This window comes from Pelodiscus sinensis, chromosome 3 (genome assembly GCF_049634645.1).
Source record: "Pelodiscus sinensis isolate JC-2024 chromosome 3, ASM4963464v1, whole genome shotgun sequence".
NCBI lineage: Eukaryota > Metazoa > Chordata > Testudines > Trionychidae > Pelodiscus > Pelodiscus sinensis.
The window spans coordinates 58,238,098-58,251,913 of NC_134713.1; the positions used below are offsets into that span (position 1 = coordinate 58,238,098).

At 39.3% G+C, this 13,816-nt stretch overlaps 1 protein-coding gene across 8 annotated transcripts in view; it reads left to right on the forward strand.

The window, feature by feature from the left end:
* BCKDHB (branched chain keto acid dehydrogenase E1 subunit beta) overlaps nt 1-13,816 on the forward strand; it is a 239,865-nt gene that overhangs the window by 69,972 nt on the left and 156,077 nt on the right. The window contains exon 9 of one of the 8 annotated variants that reach the window (XR_012902584.1): nt 12,679-12,878. The exons of the other annotated variants lie outside the window; for them this stretch is intronic. The gene's annotated coding sequence lies outside the window, so the exon portion shown is untranslated. The remainder of the gene's footprint in view (nt 1-12,678; nt 12,879-13,816) is intronic. 8 annotated transcript variants of the gene reach the window in all.

The window sequence follows — 13,816 nt, forward strand, 5'->3', positions numbered from 1 at the left end:
TTCCCTAATTATATTTGGACCTAGTATTCAAACTATAGAGGGATATATGTTGATAAAATGGATTCAAAATAGTAATAGATTTTAATCTGCTTAATCTGTGTTAGGGAAATTGTCAATCTTTACAGTTATAGATGTTTATAAGGAGTTATTGGTAGGAGTAAAAAATTGCTTGTACATTGCACTCATTTAAATTGCATAAGTGACATCAATAGTGTCATCAGATATCTGACACAGATCTTCTCTCATAGATTAATTAACCAGATAGAAGAAGAATGCTGTTCAGAGGAGTATATATATACTTGGGATTGGATATTGTTATTAATTCTTCAATCACTTTAAATGTAAAACTGTTTTTTACAAAATCTGATGAAACAAATGATATTGGAATATTAAAACATGGTGGAAAAACAATGCATTATAACTACTAACATAGTTATAATACATTGTATCCAAATACAGTAAACCTGTCTCCCAATATATTGTACCTCATGGGTTTACTGTCCTCTAAAGCTGAACATGGCAAGAAGTAATGGTCAGATTCTCAATCTGGCTGCAGTGTCTTGATGCAGGCCTGCATGTGCATAGCAGCTGTAAGCTCAGGCTAACTGATGAATGGAGCTTTCCTTTTCTGCAAAATGACTCTTCTAGTATTATAATGTTTCCATAATGGCACTTGAACCTTCTGATCTCAATGTTGTCATATGGAATATAGCCCAGGAGTGAGAATGTCCTGCCTGCTGTAGGAACAACTCCTGAAGGGCTGTTTGCAAACAGCATAAGCCTTTGTTTACACACGCAAGTTGAGCTGTTTTTAGCCATACCAGTGTTATTAAAGCGATTCCTCCACAAGTCTCGAAGTGTGAGTGCATTTGTGCTGCTATAAAGATATTTTTGTGAAGGGTAAAGGGTTAACTGGTTACCCAGTATACATTGCCTAACTAGCATGTTTACCAGGGTAACTGGCACCTGGTCCAACAGAAGAAGCCCCCTGCCCATGGCGTGCTGTGGGCGGGGGTGGGGGAGGTGTTTCAGTCCCTCCAGGCCTGCTGTGCCTCTGGCATGCCAGGTTGTGCCAGTTAACATTGTAAACAGGATTTTACATCTCTAATATGTACATAGTTCATTCTGGTATAGAGAAAGGAGAGTAAGCTCTGTTGGTGTTAGGTACTGTTTACCAGTGAACTGCATTCACACTAAGGATGCAGTACCTGTATAATCTCTTCAGTAAAAAAATAACAACGACCCTCCCCAAAACCCAACTGACATAGCTCAAACAAAAACTGTAATGGCAGTGTGGACTAGTAGATAGAGCACAGGACTGGGATACTGTAAGTCTGGGTTCTATTCCCTACTTGGCTGCTGGTTTAGAATCTGGATGCAGTCCAGAATCTGGACCTCTGTGTTTAAAATGTAATTTTCTTTGGACTGAAGTAAGTGCTAGTGTGAAAGAGCCTGAAGACTTCACTTGCCCCTAGTTTGTCTCCTCAGCCATCTGCCTGAGCCATGTAGAGGTCCATCCCAGATCCTTCTCTGACTATGGGTCTCTCCTGTGTGATGCCTGTTCCTAAAGGGCAAGAAGCCTTGTATCTGGCTTTTTGTAGGTCACATGCTTGCACCTCACTATGTGCCCTGTGGCAGTAGCTCCTAGTTTTAAAGGGTCTGAGAATGGAAGTGTGTGTGTGTTGGGGGGGGGGGGAGGGGAGGAGAGGGTGATAGATTCTGGCATATGCTCATAAGCCTGTGACCTAGTCCCCACTTTCAGTGTAGTGCAGAGAACTACTATTTAACAGCAGGTATTTGTTCTTTCATACAGAAGCTGAACATTTGCAGACATTTTTATTCTAGAATTATTTGCTTTCTCAAACAAAAAATGTTGGCTTGGGACTTCAGTAATTATTAGTTAAGGTCATAGGAGTCACATGAGTTGCAGTCAGAGTGAGACGTTTGTTTTTTCTCTGCATGGGCTTCAGGTCGCCTTTCGACACGCTGTTTAAGTACAGAAGGTACAGATACAGACTTTGTGTTGAAAATTATTACTTCTTAATTATTAAAAGTAGCATTAGCATTTACATTTTCAAATTAACTATTTAAATGGAGTAATGTAGGGTAGATTTGCTAAATAAGAAATACCAAACTTTAAGAGTTATTTGGCATAACTAAAACTTATGGTGAAGGTCTGGGAAAAGTGAATTAAAATTATTAGTGCTTTGGAGACGAGCAGCAGCGTGTCAGGGATTTTTTTCTGCAGTGGCTGACTAGTTAATCTACATTTTGAGATGTTCTAGTTAGGATCTTTGTTTCAATGATTTGATAATGCAATATCAACAATTTTCTACTTTCACGAAGTTGTACTTTGCAGTGACCACTGGAGGCCTCTCTTAAACCAAGTTAAACAACTGGTTTGATATGGATTTGCACTTGCTGACTCCTGATGCTCCTGCAAGGGACTTGGAGTGTAAAATTATGCTAAATAATAATTCAGAAAAAGTTGCTGCCTAATCTAATTGGTTTATTTTTTTCAGGTTTCAGGGCCAGATTTAGCTCTGAAATGTTGCCTTTTGGGCCCTAAGGCACCTGTGGTGGAAAGTTTACAGGAAAGGGTTGTCAATGCTTTCCTGGACAGCCTTCATCAGCAGGGCTTTTCTGGAATCCCAGTCAGAACTGAAAGTTCAGCCCTGTTTGGGGCAAATCCCCCTGCTGACATTTAGTTTGTAGAAAGTGCTTCTGAGACTCTGCCAGAATAAAAACAAAGAGTTTGGCTCACTAGTTCCTTTTTATGTAATGTTTTATTAGTATTGAGAATTAGAAAAGCTTCTCATGAGAGAAATGCTTGATCTTGTTTGTATGCATTGAAGAAAACTATCCCTGTTCCTAAATTTGGATTGATCTGGTCCATTCATAGGCTTTATGGTAATCCAAATAATAATAGTAATAATTAATAATCAGGATGTTGGTTTCTAACCGAAGATTACTCACTGTACAGCCTGAGAATAGCAAAAAAGCAAGTGGAAAAATGTTCTACATATTGATAGTGATGGTAAGAGGAATAATTCTACTTGACTAATTTAAGCTGTAACTCTACGGGTTGAACCTCTCTAGTCTGTCACCCTCAGGACCTGACAGGTGCCAAACCAGAGAATTTGCTGGAACATTGGAGGTCAGTATTGTCTAGTAGCATTACCAACACTTCCACTGCTTACTGGGGTCTTAGAAGACATTGAGGAGCAAATTAGTGCATAGAACACTGAGATCCAGGACTGGTGGCTGTAAATAAACTTTAGGGGACCACGGGAAACTTTGGCCACATGTTGATAAGTGAACATCCAACTAACTAAAATCATACTGTACCATGGATGTTGCCAGACCAGAGAGTGCTGGACTACTGAGTTTTAACCTGCATTTTATCCTGTTATTTGCTTGTTAAAACAAATACATGTAAATATACGTGTGTTTGTATAGAAAGTGTATTATCCAGATTTGAAGCCCCATTCTTTAGTTATCTGTAAATTTAGTGTTACAGTTTAATCTTTGCAAGCAATATTTAAGAAGTTCAGTTTCAGCTTTTTTCTACATATTACTATTTGAATGATCTTCCAAATACAGTACAATGAAAGCTTAGGGTGATACATATATCTTTGTAACATTATATCAGAGTTTGTGTATATTTAGAAAACTTTTGTCTCAAAGCTGATTATTTTTATCATCAGGGCTCGCCAAGCGGCAGCAAGCCCCACTCGCCAGCTGCGCGGTTTCGCACGGTTCTGCGCATGCGCAGATCGCTCTGCGCCAGCTCTTCTAGGTTGTAATCTACTCACCACAGGCGAGTAGATTACATTATTTGTTGAGCCCTGTTTATAATGCCCGTTTTTGTTCTGTGTTATATGAAATTGTTCGATAAAGAGAATATTTTTTGTTTTACCATTTATTTATGGTTTTGTTGTTAGATTTTTAAATGGTTTCTTTACACTAATTAGTATGATGCTTTTATTTTAATGTAGTCTGACTTCCTGAAGAGGTGAAGATAATGTTGAGTTATTCAGTAGCAATTCTATTATACTAAATTAGCAGAAGACAGTTTTGTGGAAGAAGTATTCAGAAGCTGAACGTTTAGTGTATGCATTTTATATTAAATATTTGCTACATCTTTATAAATCACAAAACCATTGAAAAATACTGTTTATTTTTCCAGACAGCGTGACTTCAGGCAGCACATGTTTTCCTTCTACATTACCCTAGCCAGGGATGCTTTCAAGCACTAGAGATTAGATTGGGTGGATTTTCTCTGTTCCAGAATTTTGAGTAATATGGGCTTAATCCAAAAATCATTCAAGCCAGTGGAACAACTCCCAGTTTACTTCACTGGTCTTTGGATTAGACCATATATAAGATTATCTGGTTGCTATAAATGTGGTGATTTGTACTGAAATGTCTGTTTTAGTAGACTCTTAAATCCAGATCAGGAAAGAATCATCTCACTGTGTCTAATCCCCATATTGTGTATAGGGATGCTAATGGGTAACATTGGTACTCTCTGGTACCAGGAGAGTAGCCTCTGTGGGCGGAGGGATGCCCCAGTGCTGCTGGGTCCCTGAACAGGGCTGATGGCTCTGCTGGACCCATATAGGTCTGCCACTTCCAGCCCTGAATGGCTGGGAGTTGGCGCAGCTCCTGGCAAGGCTGGAAGCAGCCAAGCTGAAACAGCCCCTCCCCATGGCAGGGGGACCACTCCAGCCTGGCCAGGTCTAGAGTAGCTCACTGACTGTTTCCATTTAATCAGTTAACTGATTAAACTTAATGTTTAATTGGTTACCTAATTAAACAGAATTTTACATCTCTAATTGTGTGCGCACAGTTCTCCCCAGCACTGCAACAGGCACAGTTATTAAAACTGCAAACTTTGGTCTTGAAGTGAGGTTGAAAATGCTCAGGTGAACTTTGGTGATTGAGAGTAGGTGAGATTGTTTAGTATTTTCAAATGTACTTCTCAGACAGTATGGCTATATAATATATAACTCTGTATACGTTAGTTATACAATTGATTGCACCTCATTTCTAAAGGTGTTTTTTAAATCCTTCCAGTCTCTAGGCCAATGATAGTATTGGTCAAAAGAAGTGATGAGAAGGGGTTTTTAGTGTTCTTTGTAGTTCTCTCTTTGTGATCTGGTTGTAAGGGCAGTCCTCAGACTTATGGGTTGCTGAAAATTGCATCGTAAATTAAAACGTCATAACTTGGAACGGCAGTCTACTCCACTGTGGCACTGAGCGCCATAAAGTTGAAACCAATGCTGAGAGTCGAATTACACTGTTAGTTCAGAAATATTGTAAATGCAATTCATTGTAAGTCTAACATTGTAATGCTGAGGACTGCCTATACTGAAAACCTTGTAAACTAAGCTGAGGCATAGTAGATCTGTTGGTTAATGTGGTTCTGGTTCCAAATGGTCAAGACCATTATGATTTTTGTTTTTGACCTTATCTATTAACTCAAAGAGGAAGAAAAGAGTTAATTGGTTGAGTGTGCTCCTCAGTAAAAAAATTTGGGCTCAGTTCCTCTGCCCACTGAGCATTGCTGTAAATAAAGTGAGGAGCACCAAATGCTAGCATTGGGCATTTGTGATTTGCTATACAGTTGTGTAAAGAGATTTCTGGAGACAGCCCAATCCTACTCAAACATATGTCAGTTATAGGAGTGCTTAACCATGTGATTGAACATAGAAACACCCACTGAAATGAGCACTTTTGAGCAGCAGGAAAAGCAAGAGAGATAGGAATCAGAGACTGTAGCCAAAGAACAGTGCCCAAATGCAATTCTGTGAAGGCAAACTCGGTGAAAAAGGTTTTCATTTACCCATGGCACTTGGGAGCAGTGGTTTTCTCAAGAGTGCTCCAGAGCTGCACTTTGAAGAACCTGAGAGCAGAGGTAACCTTGAGGACCAGCTGCTAACACCAAAACGTGTCCCAGTATTCTAAGGCATTGCTCACAGCCAGCTATTCAATGCTTATGATATACAATAACCATTGTGTTTTTGCTGGCCCAGCAACCTTCAGTTTCCCTTCCTCTCTGCTTACTTCACCTTAATGGAACTGTGGCAAATGGAATAATAAGCATAGCAGCCACCAAATCTCATCGCACCCACCAAATCTCCCTCCTGTAGTTATAGTGCTGGTATCTCAGGATCAGAATGTCAAAAGCCTTGGATACTGTTCTCTGCCATTTCACACTGCTTCTTAAGTTTTGTGGTAAATCAATACCTGTACCTATAGTTGTGCCATTTGTGCTGTTACAGTTAAGTTTGTCACTATTTCCATGGTAAATTCCTGGTTTTGGTCTAATAAAAAGTATGCTCCAGGCTGGTAGCTAGTTTACAGGGGAAGCACTCGAGAACTCCTTTTAGACTGCCACTTTTGAGCCACGAGTGTGGAATATTAAAATTTTGTTTATTCGGATTACTATTTGAGTTATAGAAATACAAAAAGGCTTTGAGTTGAAACCTTGCCAGCCCATTAATACACTTTTGGCTGTTTTAGGAAAAACTTTTATAATGATTGAAGTGATTAAATAAAAATCAGTTTTGTACATGTGTTCCTAATTTCACCGCCTGCCCCAGTGAAAATTCCATCAGTTTTAAGCATTCATATTTTCAGGTGGTGTCTTTCATGAATCTGTTGATAAGGTGTTCATAAGGAAGGATAAACTTAGAAGTATGCTTGAGTCCGAGAGCAATATGCATAATGTAGTTTGTGGACTAGTGCAAAAAGAGATTGATCCTCCAGATCAATAAAAATGTTTTTATAACCATAATGTATCAATGAACAGTAATCTGAGAATCACTTATATAACATAACATATAATGGAGCTGGTCTAGAATCAAAAAAGTATTTTTATAGAAAAGTATCTGAATGGGTTTTCTGGCTTTACTTTTTTTTATTGGAAACATTTTGAATGTAAATTTTTGGTGAAAAACAAAATGAAGGGTGTGTGTGTGTGTGTGTGTGTGTGTGTGTGTGTGTGTGTGTGTGTGTGTGTGTGTGTGTGTGTGTGTGATTAGACAGCAGCTAGAAGAACAGGGACTCAATCTTCATCTGGATCTCGGGATAATAAGGAAATTATAGTGATTTTTTGGACCATTTTAGGAGGGCATTATCTGAGGGGAGTGGGAGGTTATGGGAAAAACTCAGGAAGCCTTTCTTTGATATGTAGCCTATTCTTATGTGTGTCCCAATTCCACCCTGTTAATTTGGGTGGAATAAACTGGCTTAATTCGTAAGAAATTACTCTTCCTACATGGCATTTCCATTCTTGTACTATCTGTAGACGTTCATCCTATTTACTTTCCCCTATAATAGTAAATACAGGTTGAACCTCTCTAGTCTGCCAACCTTGGGACCTGATCAGTGCCAAATTAGAGAATTTGCTAGACCATGGGAGGTCAATATTCTCTTGCAGCATTACCAACATTTCCATTGCTTTCTGGGCTCTTAAAAGACATTTAGGAGTAAATTAGAGCTAAATTAAGCACAGAACACTGAGAAGCAGGACTGGTAGCTATAAACAAACTTCATGGGAAACTTGGCCACACTTATGGAAAGTGGATCTCCAACTGACTAAAATCATGCTGGACAGATTTTGCCAGACCAGAGAGGGCTGTTCAACCTGTACTTAGTTAAACTACACTCATTTAACTGTTAGTACTTTCCTTATTAGTTATGACTTCAGTTTAATGTAATCCCAGGGGTTAGCGGATGCTGAGCTTGCTTGTGTAAAAGAGCTGTTAACTTTATGATTCTGACCCAAGTGATATAGTCTAGTTTAAAAATATTTTAATTATATTCAGTGTAGTTATTATGGGCAATTATATATTATAGTATTGAAATGATCTTATGCTGGATAATTGTTTAATGGCATTATGCATTTTCTTAGTTTAATGTGTTTTCCCCCCCCATAATTTAGCAATAAGTACTGATGTGCTAAGTGTGAGGACAATCTGAACTGTTTGTGTTATCTAGACTGTAGGAAATTTGAAGCCTGTTTAGATTTATCATCAAACCCCAGAGTAGTTATTACTTCCCATTAATACAAAATGTATCTTATTGTCATGATACTTTGTTTTCTTATCAATGAAGAGCATTTATGTATGATAATATTTATCACTAAGTTTTACAAAAGAGTATTTATAGCTTCTTCTTTAAGACCTGTCCCACTAGGTGCACCACTTCAGGTGTTGGTGTGTCCTGGTGCCTTCTCTCGGAGAGTTTTACAGCAGTGAATGTATGGGTCGTGCATGTGCGGTGCCTGCCTCACATGCTGTTACTTATTGAAGTATTACATGTGTGATCCCGAATTCTCAGTTTCTTCTCAGTCATCTCGGGCCTGAGATAGAGCTCTGCAGTCTTGCACACCTTGGGTATGTCTACACTACAGCACTAATTCAAACTAATTTAGTTCGAATTAGTTAATTCGAACTAAGCTAATTCGAATTAGCGCATCTAGACTTAAAAACTAGTTCGAATTAGCATTTTGCTAATTCGAACTAGCACGTCCACACTGATTGGACGCTGTGTCGCATTTAAAGGCAGCTGAAACCGGTTCCGGCAGGGCATCAGGTCAGTAGTTGCTTTGTGTGGCTGCTGTCTGAGGCTGTCTGAGGCTTGTGGGTTTTTTTTTCCTGAAAAGAATCATATACAATGTTACAGACTTATTTATGAGGGACAGTGGATTCCACACCCCTTCGGAACAGACAGGCAGTTTGCACCCACACACATCCTTGGATCTGAGAGCAAGCCAAAAGTGTTATCAACTCAGCCTTGAACAGAGACACAGCGAAGTTTCAGAGCTTGGATTCTTAAAACAATAATTTGGTTTTTTTAGAGAGCAAATTTAACCTTTAAGGGTGCAGCTTTTACAAATTTACAATGTCTAGATTTTATTCTTTTATTCAGTTAACCAATTAAGTTTCAGTAGAATTTCTTATTTCCCTTTAGATTTAACAAAGTGTCTGTAGCCAAATGTCTAAACTTGATTGTTTTTTTGCCTGGATTATTGAAAGAGGCTGCAAGAAACGGGGAGTCATTTTTAAAGCAGGTTTTCCTCCTTACACATTACAATATTGCTTAATTTCTTTCACTCTTCCACCGAGTTACGTCTCACCTTTGCAGTCCCTAAATCACTTGTTTTGTTCCTTAAATTAAAACTTTTTTCATTTCCAGTAATTTAACTTTTCAATGCCTGTATTACTCCTTTTTTTATTCCTCCTAGTCTGCCCATAGGACTCCAAACCTATTATCCCCTTAATACATGCTTTTTCCTTCTATTGTCTGTCTTGATTCCCTGTAAATAGCTTTTTTAATGACACAGGTGTTGTCCATTATTAATTTAGTATGAAGGGTGGGCTTTCCAATTAGCCCCCACAGCTTCTGGTTCCTTTTCATGGGTAAATTTAAATGTTTATTATTGCAATTAGCTCATTATAATTATTAAACCTTTTAGTACAGGGGGTTTTATAGCAGTTAAGCTGTAGCAGGGTTAATTTATGCCGCTGGCTCTGGGGTGGATCACTTCCCCATGCTTTATAAGGAGATTTATGCCGCAGAATGTGTTTCCTTGTTAGTGCAAATTTAGCTTTTAGTGATTATATTTTCAAATACAATTGCCACTAGCTGGCTTAGGGTGGCTTTTAATTTACCTTTTTCCACGCCCTTGAGCCAGATATAACGCTGTATGAGGGGAAGGTTTTTAGTGTTTATTAATATTTTGCCTGGACAGCCCCCACTTGTGCGTTGTGAAACATCCTTGGATTGCCAGCTGCTGTAATTATTTGCTAGAAAGGAGCTTAAGAATTTCCTGGAGTTACTTGACAGGTTTTTTTTTTTTTTCCTGTTCCTGCCTGCTGTTCTGTGTATATGTTTTCAACCAAAATGCCTAGGGCCAATACGGCTTGATGGTCAGTGGGCATTTCTTTCCACAGAATTTGGAGGAACACTTTCCTTAAACTGTTAAACTTGCTTTAAAACTCGGTGTTTCGCTTTGGATCAGGCAAGTTTGTTAGTAGAGCCTGTGTTTCCAGAGGGAAGAGCTAATCCCATTGTTATCTTTCATGTCCCTTCTCTATCCGTCTATGTGAATGACAGTGGCCCATATGGGCTGAGCACAAAAAGGGGTAGATGGGTGATGTTGTGCCGAATTCCCCCCTAAGCTTGGGAGAGGTGGCACAGTTGATACAGCTGTGCCAGCTAAGAAATCCTTTCCTCTCACTACTAGTGCATTCTTTTGGCACAGAGGCGCTGCTGCTTGTGAATTACATTTCTCACTGTAGGGAGGATTTTTGCTTTTCTGAGCTTCAATGTCATCCCTCAGGGCTTTAATTTTTTCTCTTTTAATGCGAGAGTTTTTTAATAATGTTATTTCTTGGTGTTTTCACTTTCCTTTTTCAGTTCCCCGCTTGATTAAATCCTTCTCTGTTAATTTGTCAATTGCTTACAGGTCCTTGGACCATGGTGCATGTACATGTAGTACGCAGGGGTGCCTTTCAGCGGCAAGGGGGGTATGCTTAGACTAACCCCCACCTGTTTTAGTCTATCAGGGGAGTATACTGTTTACTCCCTGTCTGTTCAGCGGCTTATAGGAAACTAACTTTACACACTTCTAAGAAGGGGTTTGCTGGGTTTAGTGTCAGACCTTAGCAGCAGCTCATGAAATAAGGGGAGTCATTACTCCCTCACATATCCTCTAGGTCTCGAGGTTTGGCTGACGCCACCCTTGCTTTCAGAACTCCCTCAGAAAGCCCTGGTGCGACTGGAATCAGGTTAAGCCTCAGACCTGGGCAGCGGCATTCATACTTCACTCATTACATTCATACTCATCATCTTCTACACCAAATTTTTTTGTCTTTTTTTTTCCTTTTCACATTTTTCCTACAGTTTCTACATTTAGATGCATCTCTCTTTATTGTCCAGTTCCCATGGGTTTCTGTGGCGCTGCCATAAGAGACCCGGCACTTAATTTTCTTGAAGTGGCGCTAGTTTAAACTACCCAGCACTTCCAGTTCCCTGATCTCTGTGAAGTGGCACCCCAAGACACCCGGCACTTCAGATCAGACTTCATTAGGATCCTACACCAGAGAGGGTGCCTGCCATAAAGGCAGCCTGGCTTTCCTCTTCCAAGTCAACTTAACAGACAAATTCATCACAGACAAATTCAGACGACTCTTTGTCTGCCAAGCCCTTGCATTCAGACACTACCTGGTCACTGGATTGCTCCTAGCGGGCAGGCTGGGGCGGCTACTTGGCTTTCAGAAGATACAGAACAAACACATATAACATACAACAATAAACTACTCCCCGTAAAATAATAAATTTAGGAGAAATCCTGTAGTCGGAACTCACCGACCAGGCAGCAAAGACCAACTCTCAAGCCTCTACATTATGAGGAAATTTGTGAAGCTGGTGTCCTCTTACCTGTCCGTGCGCTCTGAGGGGGTTGCAGGGTGGCAGTCCGTCACTGGGGCACAGAGCCGACGTTTGGGATCTCAGTGGGACCTCCAAATTGTTGAAACGAGCCTCACACTCAGTAAAAGGTACGGAGAATAGTTTATTTAGAAATGCTGCAGCATAGCGAGAACCCAACAAAGTGTGTTCTACCTTAGAATACAACTATAACTCCTCTTATAGTAGGAGCTACATAAACTATTACTCTGCTCATGCTAGTTACTGGGCAAACTTTCAGCATGATTACATTCTCTTCTATGATAAAATGTTTCACTTTCTCACACTGTCAAACTACGTGACCTTCTCGCCTACATGAAATGGCAGCTATTTTACAAGATGGATTCCACAACTGTCATACTGAAGAATTAAAAAAAAAAAAAAAAAAGTGCTGAAGATAAGTGTAATTTTCTTGCCATCCCTGTCCCAACAAGCAGAGACAATGCAGGCACTTTAGATACAGGGGAACAAAAGCTGGATTTTTTCAGGGGGCGGGGGAATATTATATTCTGAAGTTTTGGAAGCAGTCAATTTTGAAGCAGTCAGCAACACAAGGAAAATTGTTGAAAAATTTGCTACACCATTTAATCACGTCACCGCATTTGTGACCGATAATGCTATACAATTTTGCGATTTTTGTTTTTAAATTCTGTACACCTCACATGCTTGGCACATTTGCTTTTACCTTGTGGGCAATATGTAGAGGAAGATACTTTTGAAAGTAAATTAATTAGTGGAGGCTATAAAACTTGCTTCTATGTCTTGCCCTGCCCGAAAAGCTCACTTCTGCATGTTATAGGGAAAAGTACTTCCATCCCACCAATCCCATAATAACTAGATGGAACAGCTGGTTAATACAGATGAACTGAGAATTATGTTGCATTTTTTTAAAGAGAAGACTGGTCATAGCAGTAGTTCAGGTATTCAAGAAATTATTGATCTTTGCAAATCTGCAGCAATTATTGAAGAACTCCAGGTTCTAAAAGAGTTTGCACTCTGAGTCATGAACATGCTTGCTGCTTATGAAAAGACCAGAGTTAATACTCATCACATAATAAATAACATGCATGTTCTTGTGTTGTGAATAGAGAGCTGCTCTGAAACTTGCTAACACACAATGGCAAAAACAGCACTCTTGGAAAGTTTAAAAAAAAGAAGTCCTACATAGACACTGACTAAACCTCCTGCTTTCTCCAGCCTGCTGCTGCTTTCTTTCTGTGGATTTGAGCCAATTTAAGCAAAGCACCTTGACATTTGAAACCATGACATATGACAGTATACCACTGTTTGAAGACAACATTCCAGCATAGAGAGAATATCAGGCATACTGTGGAACAGTTTAAGAACTGAGGAACGAGGATATTTTCCAGTTTTGGAGAAGCATGATGGCCAACCCTGTGAGTAGTTGCCCTGTGATACTTACCAGTTCCAGTCAACAGCATGGATGCTGAATGCTCATTCTTATTTTACAGAAACATGCTTGGGGATAGCAGACACCGCTTAAAAAATAACAATTGAAATGTAACTTGTTACACCAAAATTGCAGCAGTATGCAAAAGAGACTTTACTAAAGAGAATCAGTTGTTTTTGTTAGGTAGTTTTTTATTTGAAAAATTATTGCACAGTATATATACATAATTTCAGATTAGTTTACTATGACAAGGAACTGAAAACTATTGATTAACGTTTCCTTTGTGTAAATGTTACTATGGTACTTTATTGTTAAATTATTAAATGTTTTGTTGCCATGAGCATACCCAGATTTTGTACATTTTTACCATGACTTCCATGAATGTTGCCTAATTTTACTGTGACAAAATCGTATCCATATGCATGATTCTGCTGATCAAATCACTCTGTTCTCTGTGTATGTGTATGGTTTCCTTATTTGCTGCTGGGGCTTCCTTTTTATGCTGAAATTAATAAATGGCAAGTAGTGATCGTAAGAATAGCCTAAGGAATCTGGCAGTCAGTGGAAGGTGGCAGAGACTAATACTTGTGGAGCATCCAATAACTATTTGGAGAAATGTTGTTTGCAGGAACACAGACTCATGTTACCTTGACAACCCCAGGTAGGCAACAGCTTTCATATGTTTCCCCCTCTGGATCTCATATTATTTCCCCACAGAGAGCCAGTAGTTTCTGGCATGTTGATATCTTTCAAATATTTTTCCTCTGTGCAAGCTGGCCATGAAAATTTTTGAAAGGGCTTAAAAAATTCAAGGACCTATGGCCATGAATATCATATGTTCCAGAGACAAGCATTGGCATTCTTTGTTTTGTTTATCATGTGAAAGGTTAGATTAGGCACTTTCTGATTCCCAAATCATTGGAA